The following is a 15,777-nucleotide window of genomic DNA, read 5'->3' as shown; positions in this document are numbered from 1 at the left end:
ATGCATTCTTGATTTAACTCTCAGCTTGGATGTTTCGGTGTATAGGAATGCTATTGATTTTTGAACATCAATTTTGTATCTTAAAACTTTGCAGCAAACTAACTCAAAAACAGAAAACCAAACACCACATGTTCTCACTCACAAGTGGGAGTTGAACAATAAGAACACAAGGACACAGGGTGGGAAACATCACACACCGGGCCTGTTGTGGGGTGTGGGACTAGGAGAGGGATAGCATTAGGAGAAATACCTAATGTAGATGACGGGTTGATGGGTGCAGCAAACCACCATGGCACGTGTATACCTATGTAACAAACCTGCACATTCTGCACATGTACCCCAAAACTTAAAGTATAATATAAAAAAAAACTTTGTCAAAGATGTTTATCAGATCAAAGACCTTTGGGGCAGAGATTACAGTGTTTCCTAGGTATAAAATCATACTGTATGCAAACAGGGATCGTTTAACTTCCTCTCTTCCTATTTGGAGGACTTTACTTCTTTCTCTTCCCTGATTGCTCTGGCAAGGACTTCCAGCACTATGTTGAACTGGAGTGGTAAAAGGGGGAGTATTTGTCTTGTTGTGGTTTTCAAAGGGAATGATTACAGCTATTGCCCATTCAGTATGATGTTGGCTGTGGGATTTTCATAGATGGCTCTAATTATTTTGAAGTATGTTCCTTCAATGCCTAGTTTGTTGAGGGTTTTTAACATGAAGGGATCTCGAATTGTATAGAAAGCTTTGTCTGCAACTATTGAGATGATCAAGTGGTTTTTGTTTTTAGCTCTGTTTATATGATGATTCAAAATTATTGATTTGCATACGTTGAAGAAACTTTGCATTCTAGGGATAAAGTGTATTTGATCATAGTGGATTCGCTTTTTGATGTGCTGCTGAATTCAGTTTGCTTGTATTTCATTGAAGATTTCTGCATCTACGTTCAAAGACGATATTGACCTGAAGTTTTCTTTTTTCACTGCCTCTCTACACAGCACAGGAAACTATCAACAGAGTAAACAGACAATCTATGGAATGAGAGAAAATATTTGCAAGCTATGCATCTGACAAAGGTCTAATATCCAGACTACAAGGAACTTAAAAACAAATTAAAAAGCAAAAAACAAGCCCACTAAACATTGGGCAAAAGACATGAACAGACACTACTCAAAAGAAGACATACACATAGTCAACAAGCATATGAAAAAATGCTCAGTCATTAGAGAAATGTACATTAAAACCACAACAAAATATATCATGCCAGTCAGAATGGCTATTGAAAAGTCAAAAAATAACAGATATTGGCACAGTTATAGAGAAAAGGGAATACACTGCTGATGGCAATGTAAATTAGTTCCACTCCTGTGGAAACCAGTTTGGAGAATTCTCAAAGAACTTAAAACAGAACTACCATTCAACTCAACAATCCCATTAGTGGGTATTTACCCAAGACAATATAAATCATTCTACCACAAAAACACATGCATGCATATGTTCAGTGAAGCACTATTCACAATAGGAAAGACATAGAATCAACCTAAATGTCCATCAATAGTAAACTGGATAAAGAAAGTGTAATACATATACAACATGGAATATTATGTAGTCATAAAAAAGAATAAAATCATTTCATTTGCAATAACACAGATGGAGCTAGAGGCCATTATACTAAGCATGTTAACACAGGAACAGAAAACCAAATACTGCATGTTCTCACTTATATAAGTGGGAGCTGAACATTGAGTACACATCGATAAAAATGATGAAATATCAGTGCCTATTTGAGGGTGGCGGGTGAAAGGAAGGTACGGATTGAAAAACTATTGACTGCTATACTCACTACCTGAGGGATGATATATTCTGTAGACCAAATCCCCATGACATGCAATTTACCCATGTAACAAACCTGAACATGTACCCCCTGAACCTAGAATAAAAGTTGGAAAGCAAGAAAAGTAGAAATTTCTCCCATTTGCAACAACATGGATGAATGTGGAGGACATTAAGATAAGTGAAAAACTCCAGACACAGATAGAAAAACGATGTGTGATCACACATATATGTGAAATCTAAAAAAGTTGAATTCATAGGAGCAGGGTAAAATGGTGGCTACCAGTGGCAAGGAGGTTGGGAAAACGGAGAGATATTGGTTAAAGTGTACAAAGTTTCAGTTATATAGGATGAACGAGTTTTAGCGGTCTAATTTAGAGCATGACGACTATAGCAACTAATACTGTGTTATATACTTGAAGTTTGCTAAAAGAGCAGACCTTAAGTCTGCTCAACACCCCTCAAAATGGTAACTATATGAGTATATGAAGACAAAGATACGTTAAGTGACTTGACTATAGTCATCAGTTCAAAAAAATATATATGACATTGTATAGCTTAAATATCCATTATATTAATTTAAATTTTTTTAATTAAAAAATAATGATCACTACAAATTTCCCAATTTTACTGAAAATGTAAACTTACAGATGCAGAAATCTGAGTAAACACCAAATGAGATAAACTCAGAGATATGCATGCAAAGGCACATTATAATTAAGCTTTAAAAACTAAAACAAAACAAAACAAAAATATGGAAAGCAGCCAGAAAAAAATACTGCATTACAAATAAAAATGAATTTGAAGGATAGCATGTCTCTCTTCTGAAACTATAGAGGCCAGAAGGAAATGTTACATTTTTCAGGTTCTGAAATAAAACTGATAATTGTGTATTCCATACCCAGAAAAAAATATCCTTTAGGAATGAGAGTGAAATAAAGACATTCTCAGACAAAGAAAAACTAAGATAATTTGATTCTATAAAACCTACCCTTGAAAATGGCTAAAGGAATTTCCCTAACAGAAAGGAAATGGTAAGAAAGAAATGTCAGAGAGGAAATAGTAACATAAGAAAGGGTGGAAAATGTGGTTCAATATAATAAACTATTTTAATTCTTATTAGTTTCTTAAGTTATATGTTGAAGCTACAATTATAACACTACCTGATATGGTGCTCAATGTATGTAAAAAAATGCTTAAGAAAATTATATTATTCTAGGGTAAGGACACTTAAATGGAAGTAAGGTTTCCAAGCCTCATTAAGAGTGAAAATATGTTGATGCCAGTATACTGTGATAATTTACATGTTTATTGTACTACCAAGAAAAATCATTAACAAAATTCTACAAAGCAATATACTCAAAACAACATAAATAAATCAACCTTAAATCATTAAAAATGTTCAATTAAGGCACAGGAAGGTAAGAAAAGAGAAACAGAAGAACAAGAAAAAGAAGAAACAGCCAGGTGTGGTGGCTTATGCCTGTAATTCCAGATATTTGGGAGGCTGAGGCAGAAGGATCACTTGCGCCCAGGAGTCCAAGATCAGCCTGGTTGACATAGGGAAGCCCACATCTACAAAAAATAAAAAAATTAGCCAGGCATGGTGGCATACTCCTGTGATCCCAGCTACTGCGGAGGCAGAGGTGAAAGGATTGGTTGAGCCTGGAAGGTCAAGGTTGCTGTGAGCCATAATAATGCCACTGTACTCTAGCCTGGATGACAGAGCAAAATCCTATTTCAAAATAAGAAAAGAAAACAAAAAGAGAAAACAAACAGAAAACATTTTTATAACTGGCAGACTTAATCTCTAAAATATAAATACCTTAATGGTATTGCTGAGCCATTGCTGAGACTTAAGTAGGTAAACAAAGCTTCCAGGAAGCTCGAATTGGGTGGAGCCCACCACAGCTCAAGGAGGCCAGCCTGCCTCTGTAGACTCCACCTCTGGGGACAGGACATAGCTAAACAAAAAGCAGAAATCACTGCAGATGTAAATGTCTCTGTCTGACAGCTTTGAAGAGAGCAGTGGTTCTCCCAGCACGGAGGTTGAGATCTGAGAACGGACAGACTGCCTGCTCAAGTGGGTCCCTGACTCCTGAGTAGCCTAACTGGGAGACATCCCCGACTAGGTGCAGACTGACACCTCACACCTCACACGGCTGGGTATACTTCTGAGACGAAGCTTCCAGAGCAAGAATCAGACAGCAACACTTGCTGTGCAGCAATATTCTATCTTCTGCAGCCTCCACTGCTGATACCCAGGCAAACAGGGTCTGGAGTGGACCTCAAGCAAACTCCAACAGACCTACAGCTGAGGGTCCTGACTGTTAGAATGAAAACTAACAAATAGAAAGGACACCCACACCAAAACCCCATCACTACATCACCATCATCAAAGACCAAAGGCAGATAAAACCACAAAGATGGGGAAAAAGCAGTGCAGGAAAGCTGGAAATTCAAAAAATCAGAGCACGTCTCCCCCTCCAAAGGAATGCAGCTCATCACCAGCAACAGAACAAAGCTGGATGGAGAATGACTTTGACGAGTTGAGAGAAGAAGGCTTCAGTCAATCAAAATTCTCAGAGCTAAAGGAGGAACTACGTACCCAGCACAAAGAAACTAAAAACCTTGGAAAAAGAATAGAAGAATGGATAGAATAATCAATGCAGAGAAGACCATAAGCGAACTGATAGAGATGAAAACCATGACACAAGAACTATGTGACAAATGCACAAGCTTCAGTAACTGACTTAATCAACTAGAAGAGTATCAGTGATTGAAGACCAAATGAATGAAATGAAGCGAGAAGTGTAGAGAAAAAAGAGTGAAAAGAAATGAACAAAGCCTCCAAGAAATACGGGATTATGTGAAAGACCAAATCTACATCTGATTGGTGTGCCTGAAAGTGACGGGGAGAATGGAACCAAGTTGGAAAACACTCTGCAGGATATCATCTAAGAGAACTTCCCCAACCTAGTAAGGCAGGCCAACATTCAAATTCAGGAAATACAGAGAACGCCACAAAGATACTCCTCGAGAAGAGGAATTCCAAGACACAAAATTGTCAGATTCACCAAAGTTCAAATGAAGGAAAAAATGTTAAGGACAGTCAGAGAGAAAGGTCGGGTTACGCACAAAGGGAAGCCCATCAGACTAACAGCAGATTTCTTGGCAGAAACTCTACAAGCCAGAAGGGAATGGGGGCCATATTCAACATTCTTAAAGAAAAGAATTTTCTTTTTTTTTTTTTTCTCTTTTTTCACATATTTATTAAGTATATTTTTTTATTTAAAAGTACATTTTATTTTCCTGCTTATTATACACTTTTTTTAATTATTATACTTTAAGTTCTAGGGTACATGTGCACAACGTGCAGGTTTGTTACATATGTATACATGTGCCATGTTGGTGTGCTGCACCCATTAACTCATCATTTACATTAGGTATATCTCCTAATGCTATCCCTCATCTCTACCCACTCCCCACAAAAGGCCCTGGTGTGTGATGATCCCCTTCCTGTGTCCAAGTGATCTCATTGTTCAATTCCCACCTATGAGTGAGAACATGTGGTGTTTGGTTTTCTGTTCTTGCGATAGTTTGCTGAGAATGATGGTTTCCAGCTGCATCCATGTCCCTACAAAAGACACAAACTCATCCTTTTTATGGCTGTATAGTATTCCATGGTGTATATGTGCCACATTTTCTTAATCCAGTCTGTTACTGATGGACATTTGGGTTGATTCCAAGTCTTTGCTATTGTGAATAGTGCTGCAATAAACATATGTGTGCATTTGTCTTTATAGCAGCACGATTTATAATCCTTTGGGTATATACCCAGTAATCGGATGGCTGGGTCAAATGCTATTTCTAGTTCTAGATCCTTGAGGAATCACCACACTGTTTTCCACAATGGTTGAACTAGTTTACAGTCCCATCAACAGTGTAAAAGTGTTCCTATTTCTCCACATCCTCTCCAGCACTTGTTGTTTCCTGACTTTTTAATGATTGCCATTCTAACTGGTATGAGATGGTATCTCATTGTGGTTTTGATTTGCATTTCTCTGATGGCAAGTGATGATGAGCATTTTTTCATGTGTCTGCTGGCTGTATGAATGTCTTCTTTTGAGAAGTGTCTGCTCAATTCCTTTGCCTACTTTTTGATGGACTTGTTTGTTTTTTTCTTGTAAATTTGTTTGAGTTCTTTGTACATTCTGGATATTAGCCCCTTGTCAGATGAGTAGATTGCAAAAATTTTCGCCCATTCTGTAGGTTGCCTGTTCACTCTGATGGTAGTTTATTTTTCTGTGCAGAAGCTCTTCAGTTCAACATACGCAAATCAATAAACATAATCCAGGATATAAACAGAACCAAAGACAAAAACCACATGATTATCTCAATAGATGCAGAAAAGGCCTTTGACAAAATTCAATAGCCCTTCATGCTAAAAACTCTCAATAAGTTCGGTATTCATGGAACATATCTCAAAATATTAAGAGTTATTTATGACAAACCCACAGCCAATATCACACTGCATGGGCAAAACCTGGAAGCATTTCCTTTGAAAACTGGCACAAGACAGGGATGCCCTCTCTCACCACTCGTATTCAACATAGTGTTGGAAATTCTGGCTAGGGCAATCAGGCAAGAGAAAGAAATCAAGGGGATTCAGTTAGGAAAAGAAGAAGTCAAATTGTCCCTGTTTGCAGATGACATGATTGTATATTTAGAAAACCCCATCATCTCAGCCCAAAATCTCCTTAAGCTGATAAGCAACTTCAGCAAAGTCTCAGGATACAAAATCAATGTGCAAAAATCACAAGCATTCTTATACACCAATAACAGACAAACAGAGCCAAATCATGAATAAACTCTCATTCACAATAGCTTCAAAGAGAATAAAATACCTAGGAATCCAACTTACAAGGGATGTAAAGGACCTCTTCAAGGAGAACTACAAACCACTGCTCAGTGAAATAAAAGAGGACACAAACAAATGGAAGAACATACCCTGCTCATGGATAGGAAGAATCAATATTGTGAAAGTGGCCATACTGCCCAATGTAATTCATAGATTCAATGCCATCCCCATTAAGCTACCAATGACTTTCTTCACAGAATTGGAAAAAAACTGCTCTAAAGTTCATATGGAACCAAAAAAGACCCTGCATTGCCAAGACAATCCTAAGGCAAAAGAACAAAGCTGGAGGCATCACGCTACCTGACTTCAAACTATACTACAAGGCTACAGTAACCAAAACAGCATGGTGCTGGTACCAAAATAGAGATACAGACCAATGGAACAGAACAGAGCCCTCAGAAATAATACCACACATCTACAGCCATCTGATCTTTGACAAACCTGAGAGAAACAAGAAATGGGGAAAGGATTCCCTATTTAATAAATGGTGCTGGGAAAATTGGCTAGCCATAAGTAGAAAGCTGAAACTGGATCCTTTCCTTACTCCTTATATGAAAATTAATTCAAGATGGATTAGAGACTTAAATGTTGGATCTAAAACAATAAAAACCTTAGAAGAAAACCTAGGTAATACCATTCAGGACATAGGCATGGGCGAGGACTTCATGTCTAAAACACCAAAAGCAATGACAACAAAAGCCAAAATTGACAAATGGGATCTAATTAAATTAAAGAGCTTCTGCACAGCAAAAGAAACTACCATCAGAGTGAACAGGCAACCTACAGAATGGGAGAAAATTTTTGCAATCTACTCATCTGACAAAGGGCTAATATCCAGAACCTATAAAGAACCCAATCACGTTGTGCACATGTGCCCTAGAACTTAAAGTATAATAAAAAAAATAAATAAATAAAGACTGCACCACAAAATTCTTAGAACTAATAAACAAATTCATTAAAATGCAGGATAAAATAACTGGCATAGAAAAATCAGTAGCATTTCTATACATCAATTGTGAACAAGCTGAAAAAGAAATTAAGACTGCAATCCCATTTACAACAGTCACCAAAATAAAAAGGAATAAATTTAACAAAGGAGTTGAAAGACGTCTCCAAGGAAAACTACAAAACACTGATGAAAGAAATTTAAGAGGACACAAACAGATGGAAAGATATCCCACGCTCATGAATTGGAAGAAATATTATTATTTAAATGACCATACTACACAAAGCCTTCTGTACATTCAATGCAATCTCTATTAAAAAATCAATGATATTCTCACAAAAATAGAAAAAAATCCTAAAATTTATACCAAACCAAAAAGAACCTGAGTAGCAAAAGCAATCCTAAAGAAAAAACAAAGCTGGAAGCATCACACTGCCTGACTTCAAAATATATTACAAGGCAATATAGACAAAACAGCATGATACGGATATAAAAACAGACACGTAGACCAATGGAACAGAACACAGAATTCACAAATAAATCCACATATTCACAACCAACTCATTTTGGTGTGAAGAACATACAATGGGGAAAGGACAGTCTCTTCAATAAACCGTGTTAGGAAAACTGGATATATCCATATGTAGAACAATAAAACTAGACCCCTATCTCTCAGAATGTGCAAAACTCAACTCCAAATTCTTAAAGCCTTAGACATAAGACCTGGAACTATAAAAATACTAGAAGACAACAAAGGGAAAACACTGCAGGACATAGTATAAGAAATGATTTATTTAAAAAGACCTTAAAAGCACAGGCAACAAAAACAAAAATAGACAAATAAGATGATATTAAATGAAAACCTACTGCAGAGCAAAGAAAACAGTTAACACAGTGAAGAGGCTACGTGTTTAATAAGAGAACATATTTGCAAACCATCCACCTAACAAGGGACTAATATCCAGAGTATATAAGGAACTCAAATAGTTCAACAGCAAAAACAAACAAATAAGTAATCCCATTAAAAACTGGGCAAAAGACCAGGGCAGATGTTTCTCAAAAGAAGACATACAAATGGTCAAAAGGAACATGAAAAATGTTTAACATCACTAATCATCAGGTACATGCAAATCAAAACTACAATGAGATATCATCTCATTCCAGTTAAAATATCTATTATCAAAAGGACAAAAATAACAGATACTGGAAAGGATGTGGAGAAAGGGAACTCTTACACACGGGTGGTGGCAATCTAAATTAGTATAGGCATTATGGAAAACAATATTGAGGTTCCTCAAAAAGTTAAAAATAGAACTACCATATTATCCAGCATTCTACTACTGAGTATTTATCCAAAGGAAAGGAAATTAGTATAACAAAGGAATATCTGCAGTTCCATGTTTATTTCAGCACTATTCACAACTGCAAAGATATAGAATCAAGCTAAGTTTCCATCAATAGATAAATAAATAAGAAAAATGTGGTATATATACAAAATGAAATCTATTCAGTTATTTTAAAAAAAGAAATCATCAAAATATAAAATGGGCAACAAATATAAATAGATATTTCAAGGAAGATATTATACAGATGGCAAATAACATCTGTTTATTCAACATCATTAGCCAGCACAAAATGAAAATTAGTACCACAATTCTTACTACAGAATTATCAAAATGACTAAAACTTAAAAATACTGATAATACAATATACTATTATCAGTAATAATGTGGAAATACTGGACCATTCACACACTGCTGGTGGGAACATAAAATTGTACAACTACTCTGGAAAACTGTTTGGCATCTTCTTAGAAAACTAAATATGCTTTCAGGATTCTTTCTTTGCTTTGCCTTTTAAAAGTTTGATTATAATGTGTCTCAATGTGAATGCATCTTACCTGGAAGTCGTTGAGCATTTTGGATGTTTATATTCATTTCTTTCATCAAATTCGGAAAGTTTCAGTCATTATTTCTTCAAATATTCTCTCAATATCTTTCTTTTTTCTTTCTGGGAATCCCACAATACACATGTTGGTCCATTTGATGGTGTCTCACAGGTCCCTTCTGTTCCATTCACTTACATTCCACATTTTCTCTTTCTTCAGACTCAAAAATTTTCATTGCCCTATCTTCAAGTTTGCTGATTCTTTCTTCTGTCTGCTTAAATCTGTCTTTGAATCCTTCTGGTAAATTTTTATTTAAAGTATTGTAATTTTCAGCTTTAGAATTTCTAATTTTTTTGTTTGTTATTTCTTTATCAATATTTCCATTTTGCTTATACATAATTTTCTTGACTTTCTCCATATCTTCCTTTAGTTTTCTCAGCATCTTATCAGAACAGGTGTGTCTATACTAATATTAGACAAAATGTATTTTAAATGTAAAAAGTTTACAAGAGATAAAGAAGGTAATTATATATTAACAAAATGTTTCAATACAACAATAATATTTACTTATCTAATGACAGACCATCAAAATATACGAAGCAAAAACTGACAAAATTGAAGGAATAGACAGTTCTATGATAGTAGTTGCATACTTCAATGTCATACTCACAATATTAAATAAAACAACCAGATAGAAGATAAAGAGAGAATTTAACACAATAAATCAACTAATCTAACAGACATATACAGAACATTCAACCAAACCATAGCGTATACATTCTAATCAAGTGCACATGGAACATTTTTCATGACAGATCATATGTTAGGCCAATAATTAAGTTTCACTAGATTTCAAAAATACAGATCATACAAAGGATGATCCAGCCACAATGGGATGAAGTTAGAAATCAACAGATGTAAAACTGCAATATTCACAAATTTGAAGAAGTTAAACAACACACTGTTAAACAACCAATTGATCAAAGAAGAAATATGAAGGGAAAATAGAAAATAGTTAAATACAAATGAAAATGAAAACATACCAAAACTCATGGGATGCAGCAAAAACAGTGCTAAGGCCAAAAATTTTAGTTTACTTAAAAAAAGTCTCAAATAAACAACTTTATAACATAAGGAACTAGAAAAAGAACAACAAAATAAACCCACAGTTATCAGAACAAAGGATATAATAGATTAGAGCAGAGATAAATTACAAAACAGAGAAACAATAGAAAAAAATCAACAAAACCAAAAGTTGGTTCTTTGGAAAGATCAATAAAATTCACAAACCTTTAGCTAGATGAACGAAGAAAAAAAGAGAAGACTCAAACTACTAAAATCAGAAATGAAAATGGAACATTACTACTCATTATACAAAAATAAAAATGATAAGGCAATCCTGTAACAATTACACATCAACCAACTGAATACCTAGATGAAATGGACAAAGTCCCGGAAACACAAAATCTACCAGTGCTAAACCACAGAGAAATAGAAAATCTGAATAGACCTACAAGAAGTAAAGAAACAGACTCAGTTGTCAAAAAAATCTCAACTCTGATGTTGATGAAAAAAATGCAAAGTTTCAGTTAGTCAGGAGAATTAGTTTTAGAGATCTATTATACAGCATGGTGACTATAGTTGATAATAGTATACTATATACTTGAAAATTTCTAAGAGAACAGATTTTAAATGCTCTCACTACAAAAAAGATAAGTATTTCAGGTGATGAATATGCTAATTAGCTTAATTTAATCATTTTGCCACATATACATATATCAAAACATCATATTATACCCCATAATTATATACAAAAGACATCTCCTGACAAAGAAAAGCCCACATGGCTTCACAGGGGAATTATAACAAACATTTAAAGAAGGATTAAAACCAATCCTTCTCAAACTTTTTCAAATACTGAAGATGAGGGAGTACTTCCTAACTCATTTTATAAGGCCAACAGAACCCTAGTAACAAAGTCACACAAAGACACTACTTGAAAAAAAAAACCCTACAGAACAATATCGCTTATGAACACTGGCATGAAATTATCAGAAAAATACTAGCAAACCAAATACAGCAGTATATTGAAAGAATTATACACCATGACCAAGTAGGATTTATTTCTGGGATGCAAGAATTGTTCAACATATGAAAATTGATCAATGTAATATCTAACAATAGACTGAATGGGAAAAAACACACAAATCTCAATTGATGCAGAAGAAGCATTTGACAAAATTCAACACCATTTTATAATTAAAACTCTCAACAAACAGGAATAAAATGAAACTAACTCAGCACGATAAAGGCTATATGTGAATAACCCATACCATACATCATACATCATACTCAGTGGTGAAAGACTGAAAACTCTTCTTTTAAAATCAACAATAAGAAAAGGATGCCCACTTTCACCACTTCTATTCAACATGGTACTTACTAGAAGTTCTAGCCAGAGAGATTAGGCAAAAAAAAAAAAAAAAAAAAAAAAAAAAAGGAAAGAAAGAAATGAAAGCCATCCAAGTTGGAAAGAACAAAGTAAGTAATCTGTTTGCAGATAATATGATCTTACATACGTAAAACGCTAAAGATTTCCCCCACCAAAAAAAAATCCTATTACAACTAATAAATGAATTGAGCAAAATAGTAGGACACAAAGTCAGCATGCAGGAGATCTCAGGGTATCAGCAAGATAGCAGAATAGAAGATGCCCTGGCATCACTCCCCAACACAAAAATTCAAGGAACTATTCAAAAATGAGAATACTATCCTGAGTTCACCAGAACTCTGGGTTTGGAGGAGAAGTGGAGAAAATACCTGGGTCCACAAAATCAAGAGAAGCCATGACTGGTAAAAGAAACAGTCATTTTAGGCTCCATCAGCCTATCCCCCAAGCTGGCATAATATCACTCACAAAGAATTTCTCTAGACCTGTGATTTCTGAGGTGAGAGAGGAGAACTGGAGGTGAATCTTCAATCTCTTCATGAGTCTAAGAGAAGAGTCTTAACAGGAAACCTACTCCAGTCCCATCTCATGGGAAGTACTGAGAGTGGAGTGGCTGAATCATCTGGGGTGAACTAGGAACAAAAAGCAGGATGCTGATCATAGCAACTGATGTGTGAAACTCAGCAGCTACTCTGCGCTCTGATCACCAGGGATGCCACAGTTAAGAGACTGACTGGAAGTAGGGTTCAAAATGGCTGGCCTGCTGCAGCTAGGTGCCTCTTCCATTAAGTAGTGCCTCTACCATTAAGAAAAATCAAAATTTCAAGTAAATATACACACTTTGAATGAATTATCTAAGAGAGAACACTGGAATTCAACAGAGAAGTGATAAGAATCACAGAAAGCAAATAAGAATGAATCCAAGCAGCCTACTGGGCTGGGAGAGGTGTGAAGCTAGTAGAAGCTCCCTGATGTGGGGAAAAGGTGAGTGAGAGACCCCTAGGGCTCCACATTCCTATAATAGACTTTTTCAATTCTATCTGCAGAAGAGTCCCTCAGTCCTCCCAGGCCTCCAGGATAACAGGGAACTGCCTAGAAATTACACAAAGGCATTTTCGAACTCATGTGAAGTCCCACACGCTTTTGAGCCCTGAGCAGCTATAGCCTAGTGCCAGTCTGACAGCCCAACCCCCAGAGGCCTGTGTGTTACCCTGGGTCTGCCATCAGTATCACTGCCCCAGCCACCAGGTCAGAGAGAAAGCAGGGCAGCCAAACACCTTCACAAGGCACAGAGAAGTGAGCAAACTAAGCATCCCATAACTGCTTGACTGCTGATTCCACTGAGAGAGGCCTGCCCTGCTACACACATACCATGGCAGACCCACAGTGCTGCCACCCTGCCCCCATCTGAGCATTTCTACTGAAGCCAGCACCACTCTGAGAGCCCAGATCCCAGACGCCTGTGTTCTGCCCTTAGACCCCTGCCATCACTGCTGCCTCTGCCACCCTAAGGCCAGAAAGAAGCAGGCAGGTCAGGCACTTTCATATGCCTCAAGGACAGATACCACTGCCACTGCTGTCAGATGGAGGTGTGAGCAAAACATGTGTATCACAGCTGCCTGCCTCCACTGCTCAAGGCAGAGAAAGGTCCCCCCTCCCTTGGTGGCAGATCCACAGCACGGTCACCCTGCCTGAGCATTCTGCTGGAGGACTGGGGACCAGCCCACTCCTCCCTATCATAGGAAACACCTGAACCGTAGGGACCTGAGGACAAATCCACCAGTCCAGTCCACCCAGGACTCATGCATACCATCCAAGGGGCCATCTAGGGGCCTGGAAATTGGGGGACTGCCTAGCCCACTCCACTACAACTGGCATCTGATCATTCCAGGGTCTAGGTCAGGCCAACCCAATCAGCTGACAACATCACAGTTGGCATTCACTTGTACATGCCGAAAAGTGGAGTCACTCCCCATCTATACACAAAGCAGCAGTGTTCCTGCATTGGAGGCCAGGCACACCACAAAGCTGTCTGTTTGCAGCTGAGATCAGAGGTTCTACTCCAAAGCCACTTCCACAGACAGCCATAGGACAGGAATTTTCTGCAGCCCTCAGTTACACTGTGGCCTGGAGGTAGACAACCACGTCTGATTAAACTGAGAGTTATAACAGGGAAATACATTGCATTCCCACCTGCCTAGGATATGAAGCTGGTACAGTCAATTCCTCTCCTTCAGAGAACTCAGTACATTTCACCAGGAGCTCTCCCTGCCACTCCTGTCAGTGTTGATATCTGCTCTTGTCAATAGGGTATTCATGGGTGAGCTTGGCTGTCCAATTCCACCCAGCTTTGTCCCCCCATCTACAGAAGCTCAGCAGGGAATTCCTGGAAACTGGGCATTCCACAGACCAGCCCATCACTTGAAACAACAGAGAGCACCTCCCAGTAAACAAAGATCAAGCCCATACCCATCTGCTTCTGCCACAGCCACTCTTATGCATAGGTGCTACCTACTAGCCTGGGGGTTGAACTGCACAACACAATACAAAATTTGATAATGGAAGTCCACAGTGTTGAGGAATGAGATAAGCTTCCTGAGACAAATACAATCCTGTTCCTGCAGAAGGCAGTTAGCCTGCTCAAATGCCCAGGACATCGCTACTAAAACTGGCATTTAAAAAAGCCACTGCACAAAGGCTATCTATAACCAGGGAACTTATACAGTGCCTTGCTACCTGAAAGCACCTAGAAATGAAGCCAAACAATCATATACGACATACACGACAACCATACCTTCAAGGGGGAAATACAATGTCCCATCAAAACAAAACTAAACTCAAAGATAAGAAGTGAAAGCTTCTTCAGATGAGAGGGAACCAGCATAAGAACACTGGCAGTATGAAAAAACAAAGTGTTATATCACCTGCAAAGGATCACATCAGCTCTCTAGCAATGGATCCTATTCAAAATGAAAATTCAAAGATAAAGAATTCAAAGTATGGATGGTATGGAAGCTCAATAAGATCCAAGAGACAGTTGAAAACCAATACAAAGTAATCAGAAAAACAATTCAGAATATGAATCAAAAATTTACTAAGGATAATTATTTTTTAAAAAGAACTTCTGGAACTGAAAATTCATTAAAGGAACCACAAAATAGAGATCAAAGCCCTAATAACAGGCTAGAACAAACAAAAACAATTTCAGAGCTAGAAAACAGAGCTTTTTAATTAACCCAATTAGACAAAAAAAAAAAAAAAAAAAAAATTAAGAATAAAAACGAGCAAAGCCTTTGAGAAACATGGGATTATTTAAACATCCTAATCTATGAGTTATCATTATTTCAGAAGAAGTAAAAAGTATTAAAAAAATTGAGGGAATAATTTAGGAAAACTTCCCTGGTTTTGCTAGAGATTTAGACATTCACATACAAGAAAGTCATAAAACTCCTGGAAGACACATTACAAGACAAACTTCACCATGGCATATAGTCATCAGATGATCCAAAGTTAACATGAAAGAGAAAGTCCTAAAAGTGGTAAGAAAGAAGTGGCTAATCAGCTGTAAAGGAAATACCATCAGACTGACAGTAGACTTCTCAGCAGAAACCTTCCAAACAAGAAGATGCTGGGGTCCTATTTTCAGTCTCCTTGAAGAAAAAGAAATCCAGTAAAAGACTTTGTATCCTGCTGAATTAAGCTTCATTAATGAAAATGAAATAAAATCTTTCCTAGACAAGAAAAA

The 15,777-nt window shown here is 37.0% G+C and overlaps 1 protein-coding gene across 5 annotated transcripts in view; it reads right to left on the bottom strand.

Annotated features, from left to right (window-relative positions):
* STXBP5L (syntaxin binding protein 5L) overlaps positions 1-15,777 on the bottom strand; it is a 494,315-nt gene that overhangs the window by 416,457 nt on the left and 62,081 nt on the right. The window contains exon 1 of one of the 5 annotated variants that reach the window (XM_038003398.2): positions 9,596-11,973. The exons of the other annotated variants lie outside the window; for them this stretch is intronic. The gene's annotated coding sequence lies outside the window, so the exon portion shown is untranslated. Of the gene's footprint in view, positions 1-9,595; positions 11,974-15,777 lie in introns of those variants that run through there. 5 annotated transcript variants of the gene reach the window in all.

The sequence above is a fragment of the Chlorocebus sabaeus genome, chromosome 22 (genome assembly GCF_047675955.1).
Source record: "Chlorocebus sabaeus isolate Y175 chromosome 22, mChlSab1.0.hap1, whole genome shotgun sequence".
Lineage (NCBI taxonomy): Eukaryota > Metazoa > Chordata > Mammalia > Primates > Cercopithecidae > Chlorocebus > Chlorocebus sabaeus.
The sequence above is the reverse complement of the archived record's forward strand: the minus strand, read 5'-3'. Positions and strand labels throughout refer to the sequence as shown.